The 18450-nt window shown below is 46.0% G+C and overlaps 1 protein-coding gene and 1 long non-coding RNA gene across 6 annotated transcripts in view; one reads left to right on the forward strand and one right to left on the reverse strand.

The window, feature by feature from the left end:
• Positions 1-18450, reverse strand: part of MEF2D (myocyte enhancer factor 2D) — a 137136-nt gene that overhangs the window by 105302 nt on the left and 13384 nt on the right. The window lies entirely within an intron of this gene.
• On the forward strand, positions 1050-16483 carry LOC309330731. Its single transcript, XR_014151550.1, has 3 exons — positions 1050-1511; positions 1953-2089; positions 16239-16483. It is a non-coding gene; the product is annotated as an uncharacterized lncRNA (long non-coding RNA).

Genomic DNA, 18450 nt, shown 5'->3' on the forward strand with positions numbered 1-18450 from the left:
GGGACAAAATCCTCAGCCTCACCTGCCTTCACGAAATACATTCCCTTTGCTCCTTTCTACTCACTAGTTGTCAGGAGGTGAGTGGGGGAGTAATTTTTACATTATTACATGTGCCCTTAAAAAAAAAACTATGAGAAAAGGCCAATCTGAAATCTTAGAACAGCCCAGCTTGGCCAACAGTGCCAGTTTCCTAGCCTACAATGATGATGATGATGATGATGATCATCATCATCATCATCATCATCATCTGCATGCATAACTGCCAATACATACCTAAATTGATCATTTGCACCACAACAGCCTGGGAAGGGAAGAATGAGGAGGGGGAAAAGACCGACTCTCTTCCTTAATTACAGAAGGTTCCTGTCTGTTCACCCAAGAAGATTCTCTCTCGCCATAGGCGAAGGTCTATTTATAGAATCGTATTGCTCTCTTGCCAAACTATGCATGCCAGCCTGTAACTAAATAGGCTCAATTTGCAACACTCATCTATAATATTGGGGAGTAGACGCACCTTTGAAAAGAATCTCATTTTTAAAAGGGCCAGCAAGCTATGCGCTTGAAAAAAGAAGTAGTAAATAATCAATTTGTAAAATAAAAAACCCCCAGAACATTTCACCTTGGGGTCCCCCTCAATATTTTTGTTCAGGTTTGCTGACTTTTGACAAGCTACCTGCCACCCTTCTGTGGTGGATCTCTGCTTTTATGATGCCCCCTTTATAGGGGGAGGAAGTAGCATACAAGGCTCTTGAAGGAAGAGAGATATTCCCCCATCCCCACAATCCAGAGTCTCTTTGCACAATTAAAAGCTCCAAATGTGTAACTGAGAAGCTCCATCCCCTTGGGAAACTCAATCCAGCGGGCAGGTCTGCATCACAAAAGGGAATGACACTTGCTGTCACTTTGGGTATTTATATGCCCAACCTGGCACAGTATTTGCCTTGCTGGATGAAACCTGGAGCTGGATAATTTATTATTATTATTATTATTATTATTATTATTATTATTATTATTATTATTATTATTAACAATATTCAAAATTATGGCAGATCTCAAGAATGATCAATGCTTCTCAAATATATAGTAAACAGGGTGATGGATTTTCTGGCTACAGATTCCAGCTCAATCGGGACATAGATTTCAGGGGCCCTAGAGCAGCTTTCCACAATCCAATGCCTTCCAGAAGCTGTTGGATGTCAAACTCCCATCAGCCAGCATGGCCAACTGCCAGGGATCAAGGGTGTTGGAGCTGGAGGGCACGAGATTGCAGGAGGCTGCATTATGCCATTGCACCTAATTGAGTTATCCTCTATGAATTTGTCTAGTCAAGGTGGTTCTGCGAAACCTCCATGCTAAGAAACAGTCTAGCTCTGAATACCAACCGCTGTGGAGCAACAGTGGGGGGATGTCTGTTGTCTTTCTGTCCTGCTGACTGACCTACCATCTACATCCAGTTGGCCCCTGTGGGAGACTAGAGAGGCCCACCTTGGTCAGATACAACTAATACAGAGGTGTGTGAAATTATAGAGAAATGGTTTTCTCCAGTGTTCGCAAGTCCCATTTTGCGACAGGGAATTTCATTACCACGAACAATTTTTGAGCTCTGGGCGCAGCACTGCACCTAAGGTTTCAAATTAAAACTGCAGAGTGGAAGGAGAGGAGGACCTTTTTCTGTCTCCCCACTTCCAGGTACTCTCTGAAGACTGAAGAAGAGACCCTCTTAAGAATATTAGGGGGTGGGGCAAGGGAAGGACTAGACCATGTGAAAATGAACATAAGATATTGGCTGCAGTTCTTTCATTTCTAGCTTTGTATTCTTGTTGCAAAAAAGTGCACCTAAACATTCTGTTGTTGCGCCTATAACCTAGGTTTAAGGTGCCATTTAGAACCTAGCTTTCGTATCTCAGTTTCTAACACTGGCCTTCTCCCTCTCTTATAACACCCGAACTCAGAGCCATCCAATGAAGCTGAATGCTGGAAGATTTAGGACAGACACAAGAATGTACTTCTTCACACAGTGCATAGATAACACTATGAAACCCGCAGATCTAGAAGATCTGAATGAGGCATGTGGTTAAATGTAAATTAGGTGAGTGATTCTATTTGTCTGTGACCCAAAAGCAATTACAAAAAAGTGGGAATAGTACAAAGACCTACAATCACAAATTTTATTGAATCTAAATCCCCTGCTGGGACAACCACCAGGGAAGCAGGGACAAAACATAGCATCAATAAAACCGCTAATATATAAAGCTAATAATTATCAATACAAATTAAGAGTAACAACATCAATATAGCATTGCAGATGGTCCTTTTTGCAGTCCACAACGGACATCTTTAGAGAATTGCAGCATTTTTCTTTCTTTAGCTGCAGCTGCAAAACTGTAAATTAGGTAGATTCTGTAGCACAGAGACGGGGAACCCTTTTCAGAATAAGGGCCACCTTCCCTTCCGAGCAAGCTCCCAGGGGAAGCAGGATGCATGTTCAGAGTTCAAAGACAAAATCCAGCCTGGCAAGGGCCAGAAAGAGAAGTTCAGAGGGCTGCTTTTGCACCCTAGGGCAGAGATTCTCCACCCTTGCTTTAGCAGGAGATGATTACAGATCCCACCACATTGCAGAATGTTAGACAAGATGGTCTCCACAGTGCCTCACAGTGCTATCCTTTTCATTTAAACACTGAACAGTTGCAGACAAATGTGTGTAACACGATAATGCCAATCTCAAATGCCAGGTTTTGGAAAAAGCGAGCCTGTCACTCGTTTCCACCTCCATCTGTCAGAATACCAGAAGTCCTTTCGATTCCCTTCTGGAATATTACCTCTCTCAGGTTTTAGATCCTGGAACAAAACCTACAGCACGAAGGCTGCTATCCTGCCGCCAACTCCACTAACGCCTGCTAAATGGAACTCATAACTAGATAACGAACTTACAACAAGATGCTAATTAAGGATTAGCAAAACAGCACAGGGAAGAGATTAATGGCTGGCCATTTGCGTCCAAACACTTTTGACACAGGCAGCCAGGTGAAAAGCAGCCAGGCCTTCAACTCTGAGGAGGGGGCACTTTTATTCCAAGGGGACGCAATAGTGCCCCTTCCAACCACAAAATGCATTTAATAGCTGTGCCCTGCTGCTTGCCCCTCAGCAGCCAGCAATTCAAGGCAGAAGAAGTCTCATCATGGAGTCGCCATTCACCGCTGAAATATCCGAGATCAGGATTTGAAGAGAAGGTGAGCTGCTGTTATCCTAGTAAAGGTCCCACTGGGAACATGATATCTCAGGCAGCTCCTCCCCCTTCCTGGTCACCTGCTGGCTCCCAGGGTCCTCTCCTGGTTTCTCCCTGCTCCCATGTAGACCCCAAGAATAAATGCCCCTGGTGGTCAGATGAGCTCTATACTCCTTCCCTGAAATGACACCATCTGCAGCCTGAGGAGGCTGGGAATGAAAGGGGGCTGCTGCCACTGCTGGCTTAGCATGATACCAGGTTATTTGAGGTCTCCTGTTCTGCCAGAAGCCGCCCTCCACGAGGTCCCTCCTCTGCTTTGAGGAGATTCCCCCAGGGGTCCTGGTCAAGCTGTGTCACCACTATACTGCACTGCCTTTTTCATATCATTCTACCTGCCTCTCTCTAATGCTAGAAGATCCTCTTTGGAGATGGGGTGAGGTGACCAGACCTAGACCCTAGGACCCTGTTATCCTTAAGTATGGTTTGTATATAATTGTTTCACAGAATCTACATAGAATCATAGAATTGTAGAGCTGGAAAGGGTCCAAGGGGTCATCTGGTGCTTTTGAACTGCTAGGTTGGCAGGAGCAGGGACCGAGCAACGGGAGCTCACCCCATTGCAGGGATTCGAACCACTGACCTTCTCATCAGCAAGTCCTAGGATTTGTGGTTTAACCCACAGCGCCACCCGCGTCCCTCCTAACAGCTGTGGCCTTATGCAAAAAAAGCCCATGAAACTACCATTCTCAAGTGCCTAGCCCACTCACCCCAATGTGTTGGACTCAAACTCCCACATTGCCAGTTTGGACTCCCATCAGCCAGCACAGCTGGGGCTGAGAAGAGTTTCCCTCCAAAACATCTGAGGGGCACCATGTTGGCAATGGTTTCCATAATACAACAGGTGCAATCAAAACAGAAGGGAGAGGAAGAAGACTGAAAAGCTGCAAAAACTCTGCAGCAAATGACATGAAGTCTGAAGACAGTCCAGCTGTTTACTGGTGACGCAAATGGGTGTAGAAACAATTATCTTGAAGGAATTAATTCCCCACCCACCCTGCAAAACCATCCTTTTCTTTCTTATCAAATCGGGATCCAGGACAGGCTGTTCCTCCCTTGTTCCCACTGACCAACTGAAAACAAAAACAAAAACAAAAAACCTTAAGAAAGCCAGATGCAAAATACAATCACTAGGAATTTAAGATTTTAATCTCATTAATCAACAGGCATTAAGGGCCGAAAGCAATAACCGCTCTGAGGACAGGAGAGAAGAAAACAGTGGGGAAATAGCACACTGTTGTGGGCTGCGCCTGTTGAGAGGCTCCAGTATTCGTCGCCCGTCTAAGCAGGACAGGGGCCATTAGGATGGGACCTCTTTGCACTAAACATAAGAAAAGACTACTGGATGAGGCCAATGGCCCATCTAGCCCAGCTTGCTGTTCTCATAGTGGCCTCTAGGAAACCCACAAGCAGGATTTGAGAACTCTCCCCTCCTGCCAGCAACCAATTCAGAAGCATTTACAGTCTTCAAATGTGGAGGCACAGAATCAAAGTTGGCTTGTTTTAATTACGGTAGTTTTTAGCTTATCACTGATTCTAATTATGATTTGTATGTCTTAAATAGCTGTTTTTACAGATGAATTTATTGTTTTACACTTTTTTTGTAACCTGCTTTGAGGTTTGTTTGTTTTTACTAACAAGCCACATATAAACTTTCTGAAATGAAATAAACAAGTAAAAATTAATAAGTATCCCCCAAAGGGCAAAAACAGAGAGGGTTTTTTTTTTCCAAGGACAGGAACCAGAAAATGGAGAGTCCCCTCGGTTAATTGGGGCAGCTGGAGCCACCTCACACACTGTACAGGTCAAAATGCTCATCATCAGCTTTCAAATTGAGAAAGGCCTGCGGCCCACACAGCTATCCGGCAGGAGAGGAAGAACAGGCAGGTTAAGGGCAGTGCCTCCCCGTAGCCACAGGATCCAGCAAATATGACGACAACCACAAGTGACATGTTCTCAGTGGTGCCAAAGTGTGACCGTTGACCCTCTCCTTCCAGGAAAGGTTCTCTAGCACAGGGTTGCGTTGACCCAGCAGGAACATACACACACACACCCCTTTGCAAACTGGGTTTCTTCCTGGCCCTGCTCAAAGCTGCAAATATTTAGATGCCTCACTGCAACTCTGTCTCCCTTCTGGTGTTTTAAAGATTTGCAAGACATGTCTGAGAAATTCCCCATGCCTAATCAAAACTGTTTTTGTTGTTGTTGTTGTTGTTGTTTAAATCTAGCAACAATCAAGTGATGCAACAGAAGACCTCCCTCAGGTCATTTCACTAGCCTTGATTTAATTATTTGAGCTTCTCTCAGAATTGAGGGGGAAACCCCAGATTTGGGCTGGATTTCTCCATAAGGGCAATCTGGGTGGCAATAAGCATCTCAAAGATATACCAGCAGCCTGGTGTACTTTGTTTCTGGATCTGACCCTGAGAACAGACTCAGAAAGGCTCCCCAAGGCTTTAGAAGCTACACATTGCTCAGAAAACAGACTCACTCCATGAAACACCACCCAGGTCTTTGGCTGGTAGGCCAACACCCCATTTTAGACACCCAAAACAAAAGGGCATAGAGGGAGGGTGAGAACAGCAGCCAAGCTAGTGTTGTTATACATAAACATATACATGACACATACAGAAATATAGATAGATATGGGTATCACACAAAAATACATTTAGATAGAATTTAATTTCTATATTTATTGCATTGGTATGCCACTTTTAGGGACGCGGGTGCCGCTGTGGGTTAAACCACAGAGCCTAGGACTTGCCGATCAGAAGGTCAGCGGTTCTAATCCCCGTGACGGGGTGAGCTCCCGTAGCTCAGTCCCTGCTCCTGCCAACCTAGCAGTTCAAAAGCACATCAAAGTGCAAGTAGATAAATAGGTATCGCTCCGGCGGGAAGGTAAACGGCGTTTCCGTGTGCTGCTCTGGTTCGCCAGAAGCGGCTTAGTCATGCTGGCCACATGACCCAGAAGCTGTACGCCGGCTCCCTCGGCCAATAAAGCGAGATGAGCGCCACAACCCCAAAGTCGGTCACGACTGGACCTAATGGTCAGGGGTCCCTTTACCTTTACCTTTACCTTTTTTTATGCCACCTTTATCTCCAAGGGGCAAAAGCTGGCATACATGCTTCTCCCTTTCCCTTTTTTCTCTTCACAACAACCCTGTGAGGTAGGTCAGGCTGAGAGGCAGTGACAGACCCAAGGTCACCCAGTTAGCTTCATGGTCAAGTGAGTATTTGAACCCTGGTCTCTCCCAGGTCCTTCACCAACATTCGAACCACTACACTACAACTGGATATCAATATCACAAGAACGTGCATGCGCGCACACAGTTTTAGTAGGTTACTATTCAAGAGTAGCCAACCAGAACAAAGAAAAATATTTGTTCGGGGGTTTTTACAGTTGTGAAAAAGGCATGAATACTGCGCGAGGAAGATGGGTTGGCCCTGGAGATGAAGGGGTTACACTGAAAAGGAAAACAAGAAGACTCATTGCTTCCCTGAAAGCCTATAAATACCAGTCTAAGCTTGGCTTGCCCTAAACTTAGGCAGGAACAATAAAACCTTATGGCTACTAGAGTAATGACTTGGTTGCCACCATGACCCATCAGGCATCCTCAGGAAACCTGGATTCTCACACTGCCTTGAGTAGAGAAACTGAGTTTGAGTGTTCAGACTCAGCTCCGCACATCAAAGGGATGTTGTGAGGTAGATAAAAGAGCTCAGGCACTGGCTCAGAGATGCAAATTTGCCAGCGCTAATTGAGATGTGTAGATAGCACATTTAGATGTTAAACGTCTCAGAAGGCAAGGCAACTAATCTCCCACCCAAATGGCCTGAGAGTTCTCCAGAGGGGCACCATTGAGGCTCCCAGCCTCTGTGTATGTTTGTGTGTGTGTGCGCAACACCGAGACACACTCTCTGCCTGTGTGTGTGTGTGTGTGTGTGTGTGTGTGACACACACACACACACACACACACACACACACAGAGAGACAAGCACGTGGGAGGGGGTGTGCCAAACTGAGTCCTTGACCCTGGTGAAATAAAGCCTAGTTTTGCCCCTGGCTATGCTGTGCTTTTACCCTTAGAGGCAGTAATGCTTCAGTTGTTCCACATCTTAGGAGGAGAGTGTGCTCTTGTGTCTGAATCCTGCTTGCGGCTTTCCCACAGGCATCTGGTTGGCCACTGTGAGAACCGGAGGCTGGGCTAGATGGGTCAGAGTGGACTGATCCAGCAGGCCCATCTTATGTCATGCTCCTGTTTATCCCAATACATTCAACAAATTCTGCTCCACATCAATTCAACTTCCATTCAGTGACCACCTTTCATTACCCCCAAATCATCTCAAGTTGTTTTTTCCACTACCACCAAATTGATACCCTACTCAGTAACCAGGATAAGCCTCTCAACTCTTCCCCACCCCCACCCCGGTTCATGACCATCCCAAAAACTCTTGGGGCAGCCAGAAAAAGATTTGGGGGCCTCAGCAACCTCCTTGACCCCTGCACATGATAGAAAGCTAGTTTAAGGGCTCTCTTGAAACCTACGGCTTTCTACGGCTCTGTGCTAGGGTTGGGCGATATCAGCTTTTCAACATTGCGGTATATCACCAGCCAAACATCGCAATCTGACAATATACCGCAATGTTGAAAAAACAAGCTGCATTGGCCTCAGCCTGCAAGGTGCCGGGTGATCCACCCCACACATTTAAAGAATGTTCAACCCACAATTAAAGCACACAGCTTCCACCCAAAATCCTGAGCACTGCTATTTGTTAAGGATGCTGGGAACTGTGATGGGGAAACTACCGTTCTCACTGCTCTTTGAGGGAAGTCATGTGCTTTAAATGTACAATGGGCAGGCTTTAAATGTATAGCATATGTCAAGGCCCTCTCCACAATGGCAAGGCATATTTCTATTTAAGTGAAAGACATTTGTTTTTAATTTGCATCTATACACAGAAATCAGTACTTGCAAATGTGCATCCTCTTTTTTTTGGGGGGGGGGGAGCAGACCCTATTCTTTTTTGCAATGGGCAAGCAACCTCACAATGGGACCATCATCCCTCATATCTGAAGGCAGTCAACTGGCTTAGGGGGCACAGAATAGGCCCTGTGTCCGCACAGACAAACAGAGACACTGCTCCATACTTGGACACCTCATTACTGCTCCCTGCCGCCACCGTCCCTGCCAGCATCCTCTGCCGAACAGGAGGACCAAACAGGTTGTGGACCGGCCCTTCCACCCACAGCCCAACATGAGCCACAATGGCTACACTCTCCTTCCATGGTTAGAGGCAGTAATGCTTCTGAATACCAGTTGCTGGAAACCAAAGGAGGGGAGAGGGCTCTTGTGCTTGGGTCCTGCCTGATTTACTGTTGTTATTTGCTGTCCCCTGCCCTTAAGTAATTCGGGATGTTACCATATAAAACCCCAAGCCAAAAATTACTCAACCCTCAGTGTGCTTATAAACACAGAACAGTTGCTTCATTGCTACATCAATGTCCCATTCTTCATCCAAGGATCTCAAGGCTTCATGCATGATCCCCCTCCATTTTATCTTCACACCCACCCTGCAATGGGAGACAGAGGGACTGACTGTTTCAGTGCCCATCCTGCAAGCTTCATGGCTGAGTGAGAGTTTTGAAATTGGGCTTCCTTAGTCCAGCCCTTCTGGTTATTTGGACTACAATACCCACTGGTCCCAGACAGCACAACTGTATTATTATTATTATTATTATTATTATTATTATTATTATTATTAACATCCTGCTCTTCCTCCCCAAGTAGCCTAGGGTAGCAAGCCGACATTTGAAAGAAAAACAAAGCAAACTTTCAATAAACAATTATAATTGAAAACATCTGAAACCAGTTACAGTTCGAAACATTCTAAAAGCTGTTAAAAAAACTGGAAACATTCTTCCATCCTTTGGGTTGTCTAGAACAGTTTTCTTCAGCCACTAAATGTCTGAATAAACAGAAATGTGTTCAAGTTCCTCCTGAAAGTTATCAATGAGGGATACAGCTCTCATTCACTAGGGAGGGCATTCCACAACCGGGGAACCACTATTGGAAAAAGCCTGCTGTAGGTCAGCACCAACCAGGCAGCCCCAGGTGGCAGCCCCACTACAAGGTCCCACTTGCTGACCAGGTCATAGAGGCTGATGGAAGTTGTAGCCAAGAACATCTAGAGGGCACCATGCTGGGGAAGTCTATGGGTTGTGCTTCCAGATGCCAATGACTAGCCTTTCACAACAAAAAAGGGGAATTAGACAGTATGGAAGAGGGGGTGCATGGCCACACTGGCAGAACCACAACCTCCAAATTCAGAAACTGAACCGTAATAAACTTCTGATCTGGCCAACATAACCCTAGCTGGGTTGGCAGACTTTCCTTCCCTACGTGACATGCTTATACACTGGCAATTACTGAGAGACCAAGCATCACTCATTTTTTTTAAGCACTCCCAGTGTAGCATCATAGTTAAGAACATGATGCACAAGGTTCCCAATTGAAAACTCAGCCCAGCCACACATTTATTAGGAATGCAGGAAGCTGCCTTTGCCACTGACCATGGGGGTGCATCTAGCTCTGCCTTGCTTACACCGACTGGCAGCAGCTTTCTAAGATTTAGGGCAGGGGTCTTTCCCAGCCTCACCTGGAGGTGCCAGGGATTCAATCTGGGACCTTTTCCATGCAACCACAATGGCTATGCTCTGTCTCCATGGTCAGAGGCAGAAATGCTTCTCAATACGAGTTTCTAGTTTCCCACTGACATCTGGTTGGCCCGTGAGAAAAGGATGCTGGACTAGAAAGGCCACTGGCCTGATCCAGCAAGGCTCTTCTTATGTGCTTAACATACATGAAGGGTCCTGAGCACTGAGCATTTGTACACAGCTTGTTCTTGTATGAGTGTTGCATCTGCAAAAACAAACCCCAACCACAGTACAGTATTCCAGCGTTCACATTACCAACCCCGCAAGGTTATTAACCATGGCATTTACATAGGATGGAAATCTACTGGAGAGGTGAGGTTAGATTGTCCAGCCATTTCCTGGAGGGGGGGGCAATCCTCTAAAAATAAATATCAAAAATAAATAAATAAAAGCCCAACAAAAAGTTTCCCTCCCATTTTATTTCCCCTGTGACAAACCTAACTGCTGTGAGTAACTTTTAGAAGGAAGGAGAGCAAGAGAGTTGGGCACTTTGCCATCCACAACAGCAGCTCTCGGGGTGTGGAGAAAAACAACAACAGTGTGTTTATTTGTGTGGAGGGAGGGGGACACACAGCAGTGCCTAAACCACAGCGGCAACCCAAAATATGCTGCCTTAACACATGCAATGCTGCACCAGAACCGTGGCTGCTTTGGGGGCTGGCAGTGGGAAGAGGGAGAGAGATTCCAAATATATAAAAGGGTCTGTTCAGATATTATGGGACGTCCAGAAATACAAGGTGATGTCAGGGACTCTGGGACTTCGGAAGGCAGGAAGCTCCATGTCAGGCATAGGCAAACTCAACCCTCCGAATGTTTTTTGGGACTATAACTCCCATCATCCCTAGCTAACAGGACCAGTAGTGAGGGATGATGGGAGTTGTAGTCCCAAAACATCTGGAGGGCCGAGTTTGCCTATGCCTGCTCTATGTTCACCTAAGTTTAGTATCATCGACTGATTGCATTTACATCCTACCTTTTCCTCCAATGAGTTCAAGGTGTGGCAAATATGGTTCTCCCCAATCTCCTCATTTCATCCCCACAACCACCCTGTGAGTCTTATAACCAAGTGGGATTAGAACCCTGGTCTCTCCCAAGTCCTAGTCCATGGGTAGGCAAACCAAGGCCAGGGGGCTGGATCTGGCCCAATCGCCTTCTAAATCCGGCCCGCAGACGGTCTGGGAATCAGCATGTTTTTACATGAGTAGAATGTGTGCTTTTATTTAAAATGCATCTCTGGTTTATTTGTGGGGCATAGGAATTTGTTCAATTTTTCTTCTTCAAAATAGAATTCAGCCCCCCACAAGGTCTGAGGGACAGTGGACCGGCCCCCTGCTGAAAAAGTTTGCTGACCCCTGCTCTAGCCCAACACTCTGAGACTGCAGCACATTAGCACTTCTTCAACCTGGTACCCTCCAAATGTTTTGGAGCTCAACTTCCACCATGGCAGTGCTATGTTACAGTGCCAGTTTCAAGCGAGAACAAGACCCAAGAACATCTGGTGGGCCCCACGATGGCTACCTCTGAATTAGAGGACGGGTCTTAGCTCCCTAGCAGAAGACCTGCTTTGGTCGCAGAAGGTTCCAGGTTCAACCCCCAGTATTTCCAGTTGCTGGAAACCACAGGAGGGGATAGGACTCTTGTGTTCAGGTCCTGCTTGCGGTTTTCCCCACAGGCATCTATCTGGTTGGCCACTGTAAGAAAAGGATGTTGAACTAGATGGGCCATTGGCCTGATCCAGCAGGCTCTTCTTAAGATCTGGAGGGAACCAGGTTGGCAAAGGCTGGCATAGCATCTTCCTGGCTGGCATGCTGTTGGGGGGAAGGATCCATTTCTTAGTATCTAAAAGTGTCCCTGGCATGCAATGAGGCAATATTACTTTCATCCCTATATCACTTTGCATTTTCTGCCTGTTTGCAAAGTGCAAGCATTCAGAATTCTGAAAGACAAGAGGAGAAAACCCATCCTATTCTCTAGCTTCCTTCTTCACACCTTTACTGCCTGATCCCCCCACAATGAAAACATAATCCCATGACTTGTCTGGATGCCTGGCTTTAAAGAGGGTTGCCATGGGAACCAGCAGGATGCTACAGAATCAGCACCAGCTATTCTAGGGCAGGAAGAGGGTGGGAACAAGGAGGGAGGATGAACCAGGGTAGAGGATCTAGGAAAAGGAAAAGGAAATTAAATTACCAAAGTATCAAAAAGAGAAAGTCAACGGCTGTTACGGTTTTTGAAACGGCAGAAACAGCAGGGAGACGCCATTGCAGTCTGTATGACTGCTTGCAAAGGGGATGGCAAGGGGGGGGGCAGGGAGAGTCATCTGCTCTCATCTCTGAAGCAAGACTGGCTTCGCTTCAGCAAGCCGCGGCTGTAGCTTCCTTGGGATTCTGACTCCAGGCTGGGGAAAAGCAATTTGAAGGTTGACCTTAGCCAAGGTCACCTGCCGCCTCCTCTCTGCCTCAGTTTACAAGCTTTCTCTACATGCACCATCATCATGGCACTGACCTTCTTTCCTTAAAGTGCTCCGAGGTCCTTGACTAAAAAGCCTTACGTAAGTGAGTGAGCGGAGGAGCGAGCGAGCATCACCTATTATTTATGATGTATACTTGAGGGTGCGAGCAGCTCTGAAAGGGGCAAGGTCAGGCCAGGGTAGCCACACCACCCCAGGGCCCTTTGGAGAGAGTGCTCTGCTTCATCTTAAGAGGTCAGATCTCCCCGGATGCCCTCTGGGTCCTACAGTGGAGCTCCTTGCTCAAATTGGAGGCGGGTGGCTGCTCATGCTCTTTACCAGACCTGTGGGGGTGGCTAAGTTTCGTGCAGGGATTCTAGCTTTGGGCTAGGACCTGAGATTCAAATTCACTGAAGCTCCGTGGATGACCTTGAGCTCAGTCAGTCACCGTTTCTCAGCCTAACCCACTTTGCAGGTTTGTTGCGAGGATAAAACGGGGAGCCCACCTTGAGCTCTTCGGAGGAGATGAGGGATATAAATTTAATAATCAATGAGTACGGTAAGTGGCAAAGGCTTTCAACTTAGGAGCAACGCCCACCAGCACCAAAGTCTACTGCGGCTTGTCACTTTCAAAAACAATCTCCACAAGTCGGATATACACTTTCCAAAGCTGTAATATCTAAATTGCCTGCCCCAAGGAGATATGCTACCGTGCTCATGAGAAGTAAGTTAGTGGCATAATTTACTAAATGGAAACCTGTTTGTGAAATAATCTCCCCTTGCAGGTACATCGAGACATTGTCATCATTCTGGCACCAAGTGAAGACATTCCTCTTGACTCCAGCTTCTTAGATTCTTAATTAGGAACATAGAAAACCAATTTATATCAAATCAGACTGGTGGTTCCTTAGCTCAAGACTGTCCACTGACTGGCAGCTGCTCTCTAGGGTTTCAGGCAGGGGGCCTTTTCTAGGCCTTGCCTGGAAATGACATTGGGGTTTGAACATGGGGCCTTCTACATGAGAAGTAAGTGGCTTAGCAGCCAAATTATCTGCCCCAAGAAGACACTCCCTGTTGCAACTCATTAGGTGCCCTCATGCCAAACCCCAAAAGCTCTTCGAGCATAAGAAAGGATCCATTCAAGATCCATTCAGAAACCCAAGTGCTGCATGAACACTGGAAATTTGGAAAACATTACGACAGAGTTCCACAATACAGCCCCCTCCTACAACGCACATACAGTTCCATTCAAGCACAGCTGGGCTATCGTGAAATCCCAAACGCACCCCTGAACTGTGAGAGGGCAGGAAAAAATTAAGAAGACATGCACACAAAACCCCTTGCGAAGAAAACTGCCTAGCCTGTTCAGCAAAGATCATACAGGAAGCCAAAGGTCTCCCGTTCCCATCAAGGCCTCAGCCCATTCTCCCTTGCAGTTCAGTCTTTGAGCACCTACATCAATCTCCACCAACCTCATGTCCTCCAGATATTTTAGATAGCGTTGTCATAATCCCAAAAGTGAAAATCCGGACAAAGTTGTTGAGCTTTCTTTTCTTTTCTTTTTGTCAACATCTCCAAAAAACATCTCCAACATCTCTATTTCTACTGCTGTAATTGATTTTTAAAAAATTATTATTATTTCATTCCTATCCTGCCTCTCCTCCGAAGAGCTCAGGGTGGCAAACATGGTTCTCTTTCTCCCCCTTTTTTTCATTGCAACAACCCTGTGAGGTAGGTTAGGCTGAGAGACAGTGACTGGGTGACCCAGTGAGCTTCATGGATGAGTGAGTACTAGAACCCTGATCTCCCAGTTCCTAGCCCAACACTCTAACCACTATAGCACACTGCCTCTCTTTATTGTACTGTTTTCATATTTTTTCTTTCATAGTAATATTCTGCTCACTGCTTTGGGGGTGCCTTTGGGCCAAAAAGCAATGTATAAATAAACCATGACCACAAGCATTATTGCTCCTTTTATTTACTGCTCGCTCTTCGTTTAAAAAATTCCAGAGGGGTTTACAGTACTAAACTAATAAAACTAAGCTAAAATAAGAAATACCAAACTCTACGCATCATTAAAAATGGCACGGGCATGAAACAACAAATACATTTAATAATTACACTAAGCAGCAGAAAGGCAGAATTTAAAACTGCACTACAGACCAGAAAGAAGCCCACTGATAATATAAGGTTGCATATATTATTTTGAGAATACTGTACTGTGACATACTTGAGAGCATTTTGTCTTTGTACACTGGTGACATTGTATAAATGAGAACCAGTGCTACGTAGTGGTTAGAGCGTCAAACTAGGGCCCAGGACATCAGGGTTTAGGGGTGTCAACTTGAATAACATATGGGGGGGGTGCAGATTAGCTCTGCTCCATATAAATCAATCACATGACGCAGCATGCACACGCCATTTGAATGGCGTTGCCCATTAACTTTGGAGGGGCCCAGCTACCTCAAATATTTTATTGGGGGAGGGGAAGAGACCTCAGCCCCAAGGAGTTGGCTCCCATGCCAGGGTTGAATCCCTACTCTGCTATGAAACTCAATGGGTTGTTGTGGGAATCAAACCATATATGGCACCTTGAGCTCTTTGGAGAAAAAAGTGGGATATAAACGCAAACATTAAATAACACTGCAGAGAGGGGCAGGGGAATAGTCTACCTGATAACCACCTAGCACAGCAACCTCCAACCTGGAGCCCTCCAGATGTTTTAGATGCAACTCCCAGTCTCCCACCAGCTCCAACCAGGGCACCCTGTTGGCCTAATGCTCTAGAGCAGCGGTTCTCAACCTATGGGTCCCCAGATGTTGTTGGACTACAACTCCCATCATCCCTGAGCTCTGGCTCTGGGGTGATGGGAGTTGTAGTTCAACAACATCTGGGGACCCACAGGTTGAGAAAGGCTGCTCTAGAGCATTTAAAGAACTTCTCCTAATCCTTACAACAGGTTTGTAAGGAAGAATGATTCCTGAAGACAGACAGGCCACATTCAGGGCCACCTAGCAGGTTCACTACAGAAGCAAGATTCTTCTGCGTTGCTTAGTCTCTCAGCTAAGAGGCCTAGCAAGCAACATCCACCCTCTCCCACTCCAATAAATACTCCCTGGTGGGTCCCCACCTAGATCCAGTGACTCAGCAGCGTCAGGCCTTGACAGAGCCAAAAATATTTCTTCTCCCCACCCCCCTCCCATGTCCTTCCTATCCAATTGTGAGTTTGCTTTTCCCAGCTGTCTAGATGTGTCAGATTAAGGTTGTACCATCATGGGGAGAAGGCTCTGTTTATGCATTTTCAAAACAGGAAAGAAGGGGAGACATTTAAAATCAGGGTACACAAAATGAAATTGAAACAGATTGCTGCAGAGGTTCATGTATGTTTGTCTGCATACTGATCAAAAATTGGGACAGCGGGGAGAAGAGACAGGGATTGGCTGCGTAGGAGGGCAGGTGCTGGTTTTCAAAGGAGACAAAGGTCGCAGTTTCCTGACATGACACTGAACTTGCTGGCACCTTCCCGGCCTATTGATTTTGCTCCCTTCAAGACAGCCTGGGAATTTACAGGGGATTCCGCTCTTAATGTAAATTAGAGACTGAATCTGTCACAATTTCCAGTAAACGGCGTTGGCGAGAGGCAACTTTTATAGCTACGATACAGCAGAGCTACACAAGACAACTTTAATATACGTGGAAGTCTAAGATTTCCAACAGGCGCAAAATGTTAGAAGTGTTGCCATTAGGGTACCAGTGCTAAAGCCTTTTCTCTCTTGGCTTTTAACATCCAGTGGAAGAATACCATCTAGCTGGATCTAGGAAGTCACAAATGCTTTATTATTAGAGGAAGAGGCCATGGTCAACCTGGAAAACACTGCTGCAAGAACATCTCTCTGGACCAGACTTATCCAACCTGCTGCCTCCAGATGTTTGGTACTACAAAGCCTCACCCAGCACTGTTTTGTTGTTGTTTTTAAAACTATCATTATTACTGGGGGATTTTTCAGTGCCTGTTCAATACTCCACACACATAAGAGCAACTGTGATCAGATGTATGAGTGCAAAGTTATCACTGCTGGCCACACAGTCCAGCAAAAAACATCTAAGTTTGGAAATTACTTTTATTTATTGCATTTCTATCTCAACTTTTCCTCCAAGGACCTCAAGGTGGGGTACGTAACTCTCCCCCTCTTCATTTTATTCTCACAACAAACCTGTGAGGGTGGTTAGCCTGAGAGTGAGTGACTGGCCCAAGATCATCCAGTGAGCTTCATTACCAAATGGGGATTTGACCCCTGGTCTCTCAGGACCTAGCCCAAAACTCTACAACCACTACACCACACTGGCTCTTCTAATTAATCATAAAACAGCTGGCCTCAGATTTTCCTAAAACTCCTGAGATAGCCTTAGAAACCACAAATTTTTAAGCTTCTTGTTCAGAATCATCTTTGACACAAGAGATTTCTCCCACCACCCAATATTTTTTTTTCTCTCTCTCTACTACAGGGAAAACTTAACAATGAAATTTGGCCCTCAGAAACATAACCAGAGAAATTGCCACCCTTGGGAAAACCAAGATTCTCAGTGTGTGTCTCAAATGCCAGCAAATCTTTTTGTGTGTGCCAGCCCCAAATTTAGCAATATCATAAGCAAAGTCATAATTTTAAAGGCGAAAGCTGTGCCAAAACTCAGCCCGCAAGGGAACTGTTTCTCTGACAGTAGCCTGGGCTGCAATTGCAACTCATTCTAGACCTCTGATCTAACGTGACCACTTCTAGCCAGGTTATTCCTGTTTTCTCACAGGAGGGGGAAATGGCAAATAAGAGATGCATCCTACCCCTTGGAACTCTCCCTCTTCCTTGCCAAAGAAAATCTCATTTCCCTCTGCCTTGCATCTCAGCAAGTCAGGAACAACCGGTATTTAAAAGGATAAAACAGGTCCCAGACATTTTCCAGGAAATCAGGAGGTGGGGTTTCACTGCCCGGCTGGAGGCCAGATCTTGAGTCGAACTGGCACAGAGAATTTAATAATCTGCATGGTGCTTCAAGAGTTGACCAAAAAAGCAAGAGGGAACAAAAGTAAAAAAACAATGTCACTGTCAATTACACACAGACCGAGCAGAGGACTGCAGAACACAGGTATTTCAGCGATGGTGCTCAGCCCCTGAATTCTTCCTTGGAAATTGTCCCTGCACGATCCAAGCACATCTTCACAACCATAAGGACTAGAGACTTACTTTTTAAAAGACAAAACAGAAATGAGGATTCTTGGGAAGCTGAAGTATGTGTCCAGCGCCACCCACCAGCATCCATGGCCCTGGCCACCTCTGGTAGGGCCCCAGACAGACTTGTTTCCTTAATCCCAATGAAGTTACTTATCAGATTCTGTCCCTTTCCTCTGTTTTCAAATAACCAGCAGAGCTGCTGAAAGTCCAAACAAGGCAGATGTTCCCCCACAACACATCTGCTCACTTTCACCACTAAACTTCCTGCACCCTCCCAGATTTTGTGCAAAGTGGATCCTGCCACCTGAAGTGGCTGTCTCACCTTGCCTCATGGGGGGTGGGGGCAGCCCTGGAACCAGCCTTCAAATACTGACTGCCTTGATGGCAGCTTAGTTGTTGACCAGGGCTCGCTGGGGGAACCAGGGGAAGACCTAGGTTCAAATCCCTACTCAGGCTTACTTCCTCTTGAGGGCTTTTCCAGAGGCACCTGCTTGGCCACAGCTGTAAACAGAAGACTGGACCAGATGGACCCAGCCTGATCTGACCCAAATGGGTGCTTCTGTTGTGCATTCAGCCAGACTGGTGCTCTGCAGATGATTTGGACTACAATTCCCATCAGCCGCAGTTGGGAGTCCAAAATGGCTGTGCTGGCTGCGAACTGATGGGAGTTGGAGTCCTATAACATCTGGAGAAGGGTACCAGGTTGGCAAAGGCTGTCAAATAATAAAAATTAAGAATCTGATTTGATTGGGATTCAAAGTCCTCCCTTAAAAAACTC

This window comes from Podarcis erhardii (assembly GCF_964252035.2).
Source record: "Podarcis erhardii genome assembly, chromosome: 15".
Lineage (NCBI taxonomy): Eukaryota > Metazoa > Chordata > Lepidosauria > Squamata > Lacertidae > Podarcis > Podarcis erhardii.